General features: G+C 48.8%; 1 protein-coding gene across 1 annotated transcript in view; it reads left to right on the top strand.

Annotated features, from left to right (window-relative positions):
- The window catches only part of LOC130114386 (periphilin-1-like), a 51,906-nt gene that overhangs the window by 37,565 nt on the left and 1,792 nt on the right, over positions 1 to 12,549 (top strand). The window lies entirely within an intron of this gene.

The raw sequence follows: 12,549 nt of genomic DNA, 5'->3' as shown, positions 1-12,549 counted from the left end.
ACACAGTCCATTTGGGGGCTGTTGAGGCTTCCACTGATAGTTATTACTAAGTAATAATATGACCTTCCATTAGCAATGCCTATCATGTGTATGTGTAGCCAAGCAAAAAAAAGTCCTGGAAAATGTCCTTGGAAAGTCCTGGAAAATGATTCCCTGAAAAGAGTGGGAATTTTGTTTAGTGTGGGTTTCCTCCTGTAGTCTAAAGACACGCTCAGCTTGGTTAATGGAAGACTATGAATGGCGTTTGAGTGATTGTGTGTGTTTGGGACCTGTGGCGGACTGGTGTCCTGTCCAGGGTGCCCAGAAAACTCTTCTCCAATCTGTCAGGCCCCCCACCCGCCATTTGCAATCCTGAATTAGATCTAGCACGTATAGGCCATGAATGAACATGACCTGTTAACACATATTAAAGTAACGTGACTCTTCATTTTCTGGTGGTTAGGAGGAGGATGAGTCAGCCAAAAATACAAAGCCCTCAGGTTGCAATGCCCCATGTATCTTACTATTTGAGTTGTACTCTCCTTCCCCTGCCTGTCGGCGCCCCGTGCTTACTACCACTTATCTTTTCCCGTTACCGTGTAGACAGGAATTACCCCGAAGGACGCAGGTGGCCCACCCACAGTGTGGTTTGTTCCCTGGCATTAACACATACATACACGCACACCCTGCCATTTTCTAACCAGACTCTAGCGCGCCTACACTCTGCCCCAGCATCTGCCCCAGGCTCAGCTGGAAATACGCTGATCCATCACTGAAGCCTTGCTACCTACACTGGGTAGCACGCTGCGGCTCAGATGAGGTCAGGTTGAGACATCACCGCTGCCGCCGCCGCCGCCGCCAGCCCACCTCCACCTCCCCTGTGTTAAAGACATCCACACTTTTAAATACTGTAATTTACCCATCTTTGGTTGAATGGACTCCTTTTCACATTCAGAAAGCTGTCTTTTTATCTCGCTATCTGAAATGTAAGTCTTTCTTACAATCACAATTTCATTTAGCAGACGCTTTTATCCAAAGTGACGTACATCTGAGAGTTAATACAACACAAGCAAGGATCTAGTCAGGAGCCGACAACGCAAGTCAAAAAACTATGTTCAAGTCCAATAGCACATAGGTGTCAACACGTAGTGCACAAAGGCAATGCATATGGTGCATAGAAGCTTTTTTTTTTTTAAATACCATCAGGTGTGGAGGTGTTTCAGAAAGAGCTGGGTCTTTAGCTTCTTCTTAAAGATGGAGAGGGACTCAGCGGATCGACTGGAGTTTGGTAACTCATTCCACCACCAGAGAACAACAGAAGAGAAGAGTCTGGGTAGTGACTTAGGGCCCCGTTGTTGCGGAAGTGCCAGGCATCTTTTATTGGCAGAGTGTAGTGAGCGGGACTGAGTGTAGACCTGAATGAGGGAGTTCAGGTAGGCGGGAGCTGTTGTAGTTGCTGTTTTGTAAGCGAGCATTAAGGTTTTGAATTTGATGCGGGCAGCAACTGGGAGCCAGTGGAGGGATATGAGCAGAGTGACATGTGCTGTTTTGGGTTGGTTGAAGACCAGACGTGCCGTCGCCAGTAAGGAGTTGCAGTAGTCAAGGTGTGATATTACAAGAGCCTGTACCAGGAGTTGTGCTGCATGCTCAGACAGGTAGGGTCTAATTGCCCTGATGTTGTACAGGGCAAATTGGCACAACCAAGCAATCGAGGCCATGTGAACCTTAAAGGTTAGTTGGTCGTCAATGGGGCTGGATATTGATCTGTTGTTGTAAGGATGGGCTGGCTGGGATGAGAAGGAGTTCAGTCTTAGATAGGTTAAGCTGAAGGTGGTGTTCTTTCATCCATGCAGAGATATCCGCAAGGCGTGACAATATCCGGGCTGAGACTGTGAGGTCCTCTGGCAGGAATGATAGGAAGAGCTGGGTATCATCAGCATAGCAGTGGTATGAGAAACTATGGGAGCGGATGATTGCACCAAGTGAGGTGGTGTATATTGAGAAGAAAAGGGGACCAAGCACTGACCCTTGAGAGCCATGTGGTTTGGACACTTCTCCTCTCCAAGATACTCTATAAGATCTCGCTGAGAGGTAGGACATGAACCAGCGGAGGGCAGATCCTGAGATATCCAGCTCAGTGAGTGTGGAGTGTCTGAGGTCAAAGGAGGACAGGAGAGACAGGAAGTCAGTTGCTAGGGTTTTTTTCAGTAAGGATATTCATGTCTCCCGTGACCAGCGGTGTGTCATCGTCAGGAATGGCTGAGAGTAACATGTGTAGTCCGACTACAAAGTTCCCCAGTTGACACCCTGGTGGGCGGTATATGACAACCACAAATAGCTTAATAGGAGCAGTAACCATGATTGCATGGTATTCAAAGGAGGAGTTGTTGCTTAATGGAGAAAGCTTAGTGAATTTCCAGTCTTTGGAAATGAGGACACCCGGGCCGTCTCCATGCCCAACAGAACGGGCTGTGTGTGAGAAAGCAGAGTCAACAAAGAGTGCGGCCGGTGTGACGGTGTTTTCTGGACATATCCAGGTTTCGGTCAGGGCTAGTACCTGAATGTCTGACAGATTAGCAAGTGCTTGGTTAAATTCTGCTTGATTTACTGCCTATTGGCAATTCCATAAGCTAAAAGTGAAGGAGGAGTGAGTAGAGGAGCCTCTCCTGAGTGGATAGAGGTTCTCAGGGTTGCATTGTTTGTGACAGATGAGATATTTTTTGATAACCATGAGTGACAGGGACGTCTTTGTAGCACATGGTGGGTGAGGCAGGCAGAGAGAGAAAATAGTAAAAAAGGGAATTACCGATCAGTGTCCTTGCTCAGTGAACTCGCAGGTCTTTATCCAGCGGGGACTGACACACAAGGGCTGACGCTTCTTTATACAGAAAAAGCCAACAGCACACAGCTGGTAGTACAGCTAGTGTTATGCATACTCAATAATCCAGGTAAGAAAATCACAGAAAGGTGAATCAGTTCATCACATCTAAACATTGTGTGCAGATGAACCTTTCTGTGGTGTAGCACAGCTGGTCTTCCGCTGTTCACTCACTTAAAGTTGGACCGAAATCAGATTTAATTTACACGTCTAAAATCCCTGAACAGCTTAACAAAACTTTAAGCAATGTGTTTTTTATTTGTAAATAAATAATAATGTGTATTTTTTATACCTTTATCCTGAACTGTTCTTAGTCATCTCAAGAACTATTAGGGAGCGCTCTAGTCCTCATTAATGTTCATTAACAGACCGCTGAGTGACAAGTACAAGCCAGGATAAGTGTGGGCGAGGTTTCATAGCTTGATGATTTGATCTGATTGGCTGTATGTAAACGAGTGTGTCTGATGACATCATTAGTATTAGGAAAAAAGATCGGTTTTGCAAAGCTCAACCGGGGGAGCTGTTTTAAAAAGAGAAAACTGGAAAAGCAGATTACTTTTTGTTAGATCAATTTTCTGATCAACCTTGAGAACGGAGTGAGAGTAAGAACCTGGTTCTACAACAACAGTTATGTCTTCAACAGAACTTGATTGGTAGCATATGCATGTGAACTCTACAACCTTTAAGAGGAAGAGAGTCCCGACAAAAAGGGAACGGTGTAACAGACACAGCTAGTCTACACCCAGTTGCACAATCTATGCAGAGCATCCGGGTCTAGAAAAGAGAACCCTGTTCCGAACAGGGCATTCGGTCATGAACTCTCTTTGCACTGTAACTACAAGGTATAACATCAATTATCTTGTGTCTTGCAAGAGTGCACGTTTTTTTCCACTGGAAAGAGACGGTACGAAATAATGATGATTAAAGTGATAAGTAATGTTAGTGTTTCAATTTCGGTCGCCTTTAACGGCTCCGGTGATGAACATTGGGAGTTACAGGAATCTCCTGAGGGCTCCTTGGCACTTGTTGTCAAGACGGTAAATTGTACAGTTTAGATTTGGCTAGCCACTAGGATTCAAACCAGCAACTTTTTTTTTAATCCCCCCCCCCCCCCCGCCGTCTTTTCCTCCCCAATTGTATCCAGCCAATTACTACACTCTCACGAGCCGTCCTCCACCCCCTCTGCTGATCCAGGGAGGGCTGCAGACTACCACATGCCTCCTCCCATACATGTGGAGTCGCCAGCCGCCTCTTTTTACCTGACAGTGAGGAGTTTCACCAGGGGGATGTAGCGCGTGGGAGGATCACGCTATTCCCCCCCAGTCCCCCCCCCCCCCCAAACAGGCACCCTAACAGACCAGAGAAGTGCTAGTGCAGCGACCAGGACGTATACCCACATCCGGCTTCCCACCCGCAGACACGGTCTTGTGTCTGTAGGGATGCTGGACCAAGCTGGAGGTAACATGGGGATTCGAACCGGCGATCCCCATGTTGGTAGGCAGTGGAATAGACCGCTACGCTACCCGGATGCCCCAAACCAGCAACCTTTACTCTCAGTGCAACTGTGCTAGGAGTTGGTTTTGTTTGTTCGCTTCGACTGGAGTTGGATTTCTCTCACCAGCCGTGTGAGACGAGTTCGTGCCGTTAGCAGAACCTGTTGTGATGCATCATTTCTTAGGGTTTCTCTGGGTTCTGACAGGGAATCAGCAAACCAAAGCAAGAGTCACACTCTGACATTTTGAAATATTCCTGCCTGGATATTCCCCTATTATGTTCAAACTTGAATAATTTCGTTACGGCAGCGAGGACTTGCAGTTGTTTTGAAAGCCTTTGTCACAGTGTCAGAGTTTAATGTTGCAGGTAATGAGGTGATGGTAAACCATGTCGAATATAAAGAATTAAGCCTTCCAGAGGGCTCTCTGATTTCAGATGCCAGCATTTGAAAACCTTAGCTCACTGCCTGGGAGTGATTTTCGTAGTCTATTCATCATCTCAATCAGTGCAAATGAAACATATCCATTTCAGCTATTAGCCCCTCCAAACCAAGGGTCCGGTTTGTAGCTCGGGTGATTAAAATGGCTCTTTTAATATCCTCTAATGTGTACCAGCCCTCGAGTCATTACCCCACTTCCCCTGTTACGCAGGACCCCTGCCTGCTTCGACACTCATTTGAGCAGAGCCCCACTAAACGTCCATGTGAGAGCAGTATGTATAATCTCTCTAAGAACCCCCCGTCCCACTTACCCACCACCACCTCCCCATCCCAACACACACACACACACCCCTGTCTATACCCCCCATCATCTAGACCTCCACAAACATCCGATCTGAGTGCAAGCACTCTCTAAGGCTGTTGCCGTGTCTCTCTGGGGCTTTGGCCCCTGCCTGTGTGGCCCTAACAGCAGAACAGTATCGGCTTTGGCATCGGCCCGTGGCTCCCAGTGCACAGAGGGAGTTGAGGCCAGACCTTCCCACAACCTTTCCTTGCTGTGCATACGGAGCGCGCTCGGGCGCGAGACACCCTTCCTGTTTGCTCAAGTAACAAGGGAGTGGTTCTGAGAGAATAGCAGGCTTATTCGCAGGCGCACACCACGGTTCCTCCATTCTGAAACAAACACAGGCCGACACACTTCCGCCACCTTAAATGGACATAGCTGTGTTTTTGCATGTTTTAGCCCGTTTACTACAAGTGCTGTGTATTTCGCACGACTCCCCGATCATTTTCCAAAACATAACATACTGGATTTGATTTTCTTTTATGTTTTCCCTACTTTTATATATATATAAGTGACGATGTACATTAATCAACATTCGAAACAAATGTAAATGTACCCGAGTTAGCTAATAGGCTAATTTCCATTGGCAGTCCCTTCATCGGATGTTGTTAGGCATCCTAGGATAATAAAATAGTACAAAAATAAAATAAACATACAACATAGTTCATATACAAAACAAGAGCAAACAACCTTCCTTGCAGCCAGCCCTTGGTTACCAGTCATTTCACTGTGCAATGAAAAGCTACTCGTAGAGAGTTGAACCTCAGACAATCTGTGCTTCAACTTCATTATCCTGCTACAACAGCACAACGTTGACAAAAAGTAACATTAGCATAATTTTCACTGTAATAGATGACCTCATTTAAATAAGATGCTAGCCTTTACAATTTGTTTTTTTGTGCCATACTGAAATGAATGGAAACCAACAGCTCCAGTGAAGGAAAACATGATGGTATGCGGTGGAGAATGATCGGAATTAGTATTAAATATTCACCATTTGTAGTAAATGGGCTGAAACATGCAAGAACAGCGGTATGTCCCTTTAAGCCTCCATGCACGTGTGCGTGGACTGTTGAAAGCATGTAGTCACAGACAGTGAATGCTAGCTAGACGTTTCAAAGAGCAGGCAGGTAATCCTGCGTCTGGTTTGCCGCTAAGCAGGCCGCTGTCGTCTTTTGAATAACTGGTTTCCATGGGGCAAGGTGATTTCCAGTTATAAAGATATCAGAATCAGAAACACTTTATTTGTCGTTTCATTTCATGAACTTGTGCACATGAAATGAAAAGAAACATGGTTTCCCCCAGCCCACAGCAGCGCAACACAAAGACAAAAACACATATCGCGAAACTACAAGAACACACATATCCAAACTAACACGTATCTAAACTGAACCAAAAAAAAAATCACTGTCCAGGAGAACGAACGCCAGCCAGGATGACTGTCGTAACTGCTGGTCTGCATCAGTTAGCTTAGCCTGCCCCACTTCTGCATCCTTTCAGACCGCCTTCGGTGTTTCCTCTTCGGGTGCAGCTCCGGTCAGGGCCGTGGTCCCTGGGCCCACAGGACGCCGCAGACCAGGCTCCCTCAGCCGATCCAACGCCAGCTCTCCCAGCCAGACACCTTCGACACACCTCCCCGCACTCCACACGACGGCACTGAAAACACAGTCAAGGCTAGATGAGGCGGCCGCCAGACCGCCCTTAGTGTTATCAGAACTGCCGGTCTGCATGGGCTAGCAGTTAGCTTAGCCCGCCCTGCTTCCGCATCCTGTCAGACTGCCCTTGGTGTTTCCTGTTCAGGCACAGCGCCAGGCAGGGCCGTGGTCCCTGGGCCCACAGGACGCAGCAGACCAAGCTCTCCCAGCCATCACACCGAGACACAAACTTAGACACAGATGTAGACAAAGACCCTGCATGGACGGTACTGAGTGAGGCCACCGCAAACGTGAATTCGTGCCGCCATCTTGCCACACCGGAAGCGGAAGCATATCTTATTTCATGCTCCATAAGTGGGGCTTGGTTATTCATGCATCATTTCTAAACTATGGTGAATTTCGGGTTAAACCATAAAATGACACCTCAGAGCGTGTGCAGTTGCAGGTTGGGTATGGTGCCCAGAAATGCTGCTAACGACACCTCTGGGACTGACATTTGAACCCACCAATGAGTCTTCAGTTGATTGTGCGAAGCATTCCCACCTACACCAGTCTCCTACCGAAGGCGCCCACATGACTCAGTGGGGTTTAGCAGGATGTGAAAGCTCTTCCTGATCTCGTGCCGTCGAGGGGACTCTTTTAATTTGCGTAGGTTTTTCATAATGAATGGCCTTTCTCTCTCGCCCACCCTCCCCCCTCCCTGCTTAGAAGCTTCAAAGCAGACGGGCGAGCTCATGTGGGCCGTGCGGAGGTGAAAATGGAATCGGTGTCGACGCAGACTTGTGGCCTGGGGAGGGAAACCTTCAGGGACGGTTTTGTTTTTGAAAGATGGCAAACATAATGAGCGCTGAGTGACTGGAGGGGGAGCCAGCTTCCAGAACAACTCAGCTGGGGAAGGAACTGTGTGGCGAATCCAGGGCTCGGATACGCTGCACGCTTCGTGTCCCCCGACGTTTCTGCTCCCGTCTGCAGAAACCTGGAAACGGTTTTGCTTCCCCCCCCCCCCCCCCCCCCGCAGCAACGCAGAGTTACACAAAACATTTTCTGAATATTTCGCCGACTGCGGGGCGTGGAAGGTCACGCAAACACGACCTTCCAGTTGCAGCGTCTAAAAAACAGGCAGAGGAGAAAATGGATGAGAAGGAGGCAGATGGGAGGGTGTTGTTGGAGGTCTCTGGGGATAGCTAGTCGATAGACGGCAGCCTGTGTTTTTGGAAGGAGTCGACCCTGGGCTGGCTAGGCCACACGTGTCGTAAGCCTCCGGCTGCCGTGCGGTCGGCGCTGAAGACTATCATTTTGTGGGGCCCGTGGATTCGCTCGACATGATGTGCAGACATTAAAGCATCAGGGCCGAGTCCAAAGATCTCCCACAGACGGGGATATTTCTGTTAGAGGTTCCCATCATTCTTCTGACTTTCTGGACTTTTCTTCTCATGTCTGTGTGTGTGTGTGTGTGTTTTGAGTATGTCTCGTGCGTCACCATGTCAGGGGTTTGTCCTGACCTTCGGGAACGGCGTAGACTGGACGTCAACCTGTAATTGTCTGTATAGAAGTGGCTCTGTTTCATCGTCATTCTTCTGCGCATCTGAAGTGCCCGAACGGAAAGGCTTAACGGACATGGCGTATAAAATCATCCTTAATGTTGTGAAGCACGTTTCTGCGCTCACACGAGTTGGAAAACATTAAACTGTCAGCAGAGATGAATGCTCCGGACACGGCTTTTTAAATTTCCAGAAGTAATTCTTTATACAGCCTTCATGCGCATTCTCCCGTTAGACGAGCTGACCGGGGCGTCCGGGTGGCGTGGCGGTCTATTCCCTTGCCTGCCAACACAGATCTTCGGTTCGAATCCTCGTGTGACCTCCGGCTTGGTCGGGCGTCCCTACAGACACAATTGGCCGTGTCTGTGGGTGGGAAGCCGGATGTGGGTACGTGTCCTGGTCGCTGCACTGGCGCCTCCTCTGGTCGGTCGGAGCGCTTGTTCACGGGGGAGGGGGAACAGTGTGATGCTCCCTCGCGCTACGTCCCCCTGGTGAAACTCCTCACTGTCGGGTGAAAAGAAGCGGCTGGTGACTCCACATGTATGGGAGGAGGCATGTGGTAGTCTGCAGCCCTCCCCAGGTCGGCAGACGGGGTGGAGCAGCGACCCGGGACGGCTCAGAAGAGTGGGGTAACTGGCCAAGTACAATCGGAGAGAAAAAAGGAGGGGGGGGGTGTTTTGATGAGGTAATTTTGCTGTGCTAATAAGGATTGGTTTTTTTTTTTTTGGTGTAAAACCATCTTACCCAAACACAAAACTGATCCTGAATTCATGATGTTCCAGTAAAGGTCTTTAACGCGTCTCCCTGTAGAGCAGCGGTGTAATACCGGCTGCATTAAAGCTGTTTCTGTCTCTCTCGGCCTGGACACAGGAATGAAGAGACGACTGCACGTCAACTATCCCCACGTGCTGGAGCAAGTTCAGGAGGAGTGTGTGTGTGTGTGTGTATTTATATATATATGTGTGTGTATATATATATATATATATATATATATATAGCTTCAGATGTGTGGAGGCAGTTCTTCTAAGTTGGATTTAATTGGCAGGTAGAGCAGAAAGTGGAGACCCCCCCCCCTTACCTCCCTCAGATGAGCATAGATACCGTGGTGTGTGTAGTTTCACTTTACCTGCCATTTCTTTCCTCTTGACTCTGTCTGTCTGTCTGTCTCTCTCATATACGGTGTGTCCCTACTCCATCACTTGGCGGTGTATCTAAATGGAGCAGTTCTAGTCTCGTTCCACATGGTCTGTATTGTCATTTGAGAGGTGCAGGTTAGCCATGTACAGCCATGATGCAGCCTCACCTCACCTATCCCGTAACCTCTCAAGAGGTCATTGGGGCACCGCTGTTGAATCCGCAACCAGTCCTCAACCATCTCTGTCTGTCCTCAACTGCCCTCTGTAAGCTGGCAAAGTCAAGGCCTGTCCACTCTCTGGTGTTACACAGCCATCGCTTCCTCTGTCTTCCTGGTCTTCGCCCGCCCCTCACTGTGCCTTGCAGGATGGTCTTGGCAAGACCGGACCTTCTCGAGATGTGACCATACCATTTCAGGTTTCTCTTCTTGATGATGGCAGCATAGCTTTCCAACTCCTTAATAATCCCCGCCCCCCTTTTTCTCCTCAATTGTACCCGTCCAATTACCCCGCTCTTCCAAGCTGTCCTGGTCTCTGCTCCACCCCCTCTGCTGATCCGGGGAGGGCTGCAGACTACCACATGTCTCCTCCGACACATGTGGAGTCGCCAGCCGGTTCTTTTCACCTGACAGTGGGGGGGGGGGCATGTGGGAAGATCCCACTATTCCCCCCAGTTCCCCCTCCCCCCCGAACAGGCACCCTGACCGACCAGAGGAGGCGCTAGTGCAGCGACCAGGACACATACCCACATCCGGCTTCCCACCTGCAGACACGGCCAGTTGTGTCTGTAGGGACACCCGACCAAGCCGGAGGTAACACGGGGATTCGAACTGGAGATCCCCGTGTTGGTAGGCAACAGAATAGACCGCCAAGACCGCCATGCTACCCGGACGCCTCTTAATTATTTTTTTAAACCTTTTTTTTTAATGTATGTAACAGGAAGAAAGTTCCCACGTAAAGATCTGTTTTCATCCTTAGTGTTCTTGGTGAGATGTGTTATTGTTCTCCTCCTCCTAACCTTTCCCTGTTGTTGGGACTCTCAGCACTCCCGGCTGAGCTACCTCCCAGAATTCTGCCTCCGAGGCCTCGCTCGACAAGGTCTGGATGCTTCCATGTCGTCATGTGGACGCAGAAGAACGGGCTCGGCCCGTCGCTGAACATGTGTCACGCAGAGAGTCGTGTCGTACTGTCGTTGCTTGCAGAGAAGGGCTTGTGAGTAGAAAATGTGATCTTGGTCATCATGAGTTAGCTGAAGTACACATGCTGTCAGAGGAACAGCTTCTGTGGTTTTACATTTTCCCATTACGCCGACAGGCTGCTGGAACACGGCCTGTTTTACACCATGGTTAACCTCACATCCTGCTCAGACTCAACCACGCTGATGTGAGTCGACGGGTTACACGGAGTTTTTTCTGCCCTCCAGCGTACCGAACCTTCTAACCGTTCCTTTTTTCTTGAATCGGACCCAGTACGCTCAGGAAGTATCGAGACAAATGAGATAACAATTCTCTTTTGTTTTATTTCTGGAAAATGTAAGCCGCCTGCCTGTGTGGCCCATATCCTGAACAGGGCTGTGGGGGTCTAACATGACACAGTTGTTATACCTCTGAGGGACCCGCAAGCACCCGATTCAATCACCCGTGTGTAGAAATAGGCCACATCTCTTGCCACTTAAGTGAAAATGATGTGATAAATGACAGCCACTTCAATCTGTGGAGGGCTTTGCTTCCCATTAAATAGGTGTTAAAATAGCAGCTAAATAAATCTGTTGTCAGGTGACACTTCTTCCACCCCAGTAGATTATACTTCAGTCTGTTGTGTGTGTCTCACTGTGCCACGGAGACCACATGGATCATAGTAACTACCTGCAGCACTGCTTTGTTTCTAACAGATGGACTCATTTTTCCGAGTCGACACATGGTGGTATCCCCACCCTTATGAATAGTACAAGTTGCATAACGACCGAAACCAACGATCGGTTTCATATGCAAATATGGGTGTGACCATTAACTGGAGTTTCAATGGCCATGTGTGCTATTCGTAGAAGATTTGGGAATGTTTGCAGTCACAGTGGGCGGCACGGTGGCGCAGTGGTTATGGCGCGGTCGCCTCACAGCAAAAAGGTCCTGGGTTCGAGCCCCGGGGTAGTCCGACCTTGGGGGTCGTCCCGGGTCGTCCTCTGTGTGGAGTTTGCATGTTCTCCCCGTGTCTGTGTGGGTTTCCTCCGGGTGCTCCGGTTCCCTCCCACAGTCCAAAGACATGTAGGTCAGGTGAACCGGCCGTACTAAATTGTGCCTAGGTGTGTGTGTGTGTGTGTTTGGGTGGAATGTTTGCAGTCACAGCATTGTAAGATGGGGACTGATGTACTCTTAGCCCCCCCCCCCCCGGTTCAGGGATGGTCCTTCCCTCGTCACATAGATGGCCTCTTTGACTCCCCATTCAAACCATCATTCCTCCCTATCAAGGATGTGCACATCCTCATCCCTGAAAGAGTGGCCACCGGCCTGTAGATGGTGTAGACTGTGTAGTCCTGGTCTGACGTGTCAGCTCCCCTGTGTTGTGCCGTCCTCTTGGCCAGGGTCTGTTTATTTTATATTAGTGTAGTTATAGCCGAACAACATGTTGGTTCAGAGTCTACCTGGTATTTACACATGAGTTATAGTGAGCGAGGCAAATCGATCCCATCAGTCATGTTAGGCTAAAACTCTTATTTCCCGAGAGAAAATGAAATCTAGCAAGTTGCACTTTTTTATGACTGCTGTTGAAGAAAATATTCCAGCACACCTGACCAGTAACATAATTTAGTCCGTCTGAATGACTTCTCGGACAGCTGCCTAACTTCCACCTCTAAAATCACCCAGATCATGGCTAAAGTGACAAGTCATCTGCAGATGTAAAGATTAAAAGGTGAAATCATCTAACTCCTTTTTAGTCTTTGACGGCAACACATATCACAAAAAACAAATATATATATTTATTCCTCAAATATCTGCTCAACCCTGGCTTCCAGCTGCAGAAAAGCTCCCCGTCTGCCCCGCTCGGCAGGGTTACCCGAACCCCGGAGAACCCCGTCGCTGGACGGCCTGC

The sequence above is a fragment of the Lampris incognitus genome, chromosome 6, assembly GCF_029633865.1.
Source record: "Lampris incognitus isolate fLamInc1 chromosome 6, fLamInc1.hap2, whole genome shotgun sequence".
In the NCBI taxonomy this organism is placed as follows: Eukaryota; Metazoa; Chordata; class Actinopteri; order Lampriformes; family Lampridae; genus Lampris; species Lampris incognitus.
Note: the sequence above shows the minus strand (reverse complement) of the source record. Positions and strands in the feature narration are given on the sequence as shown.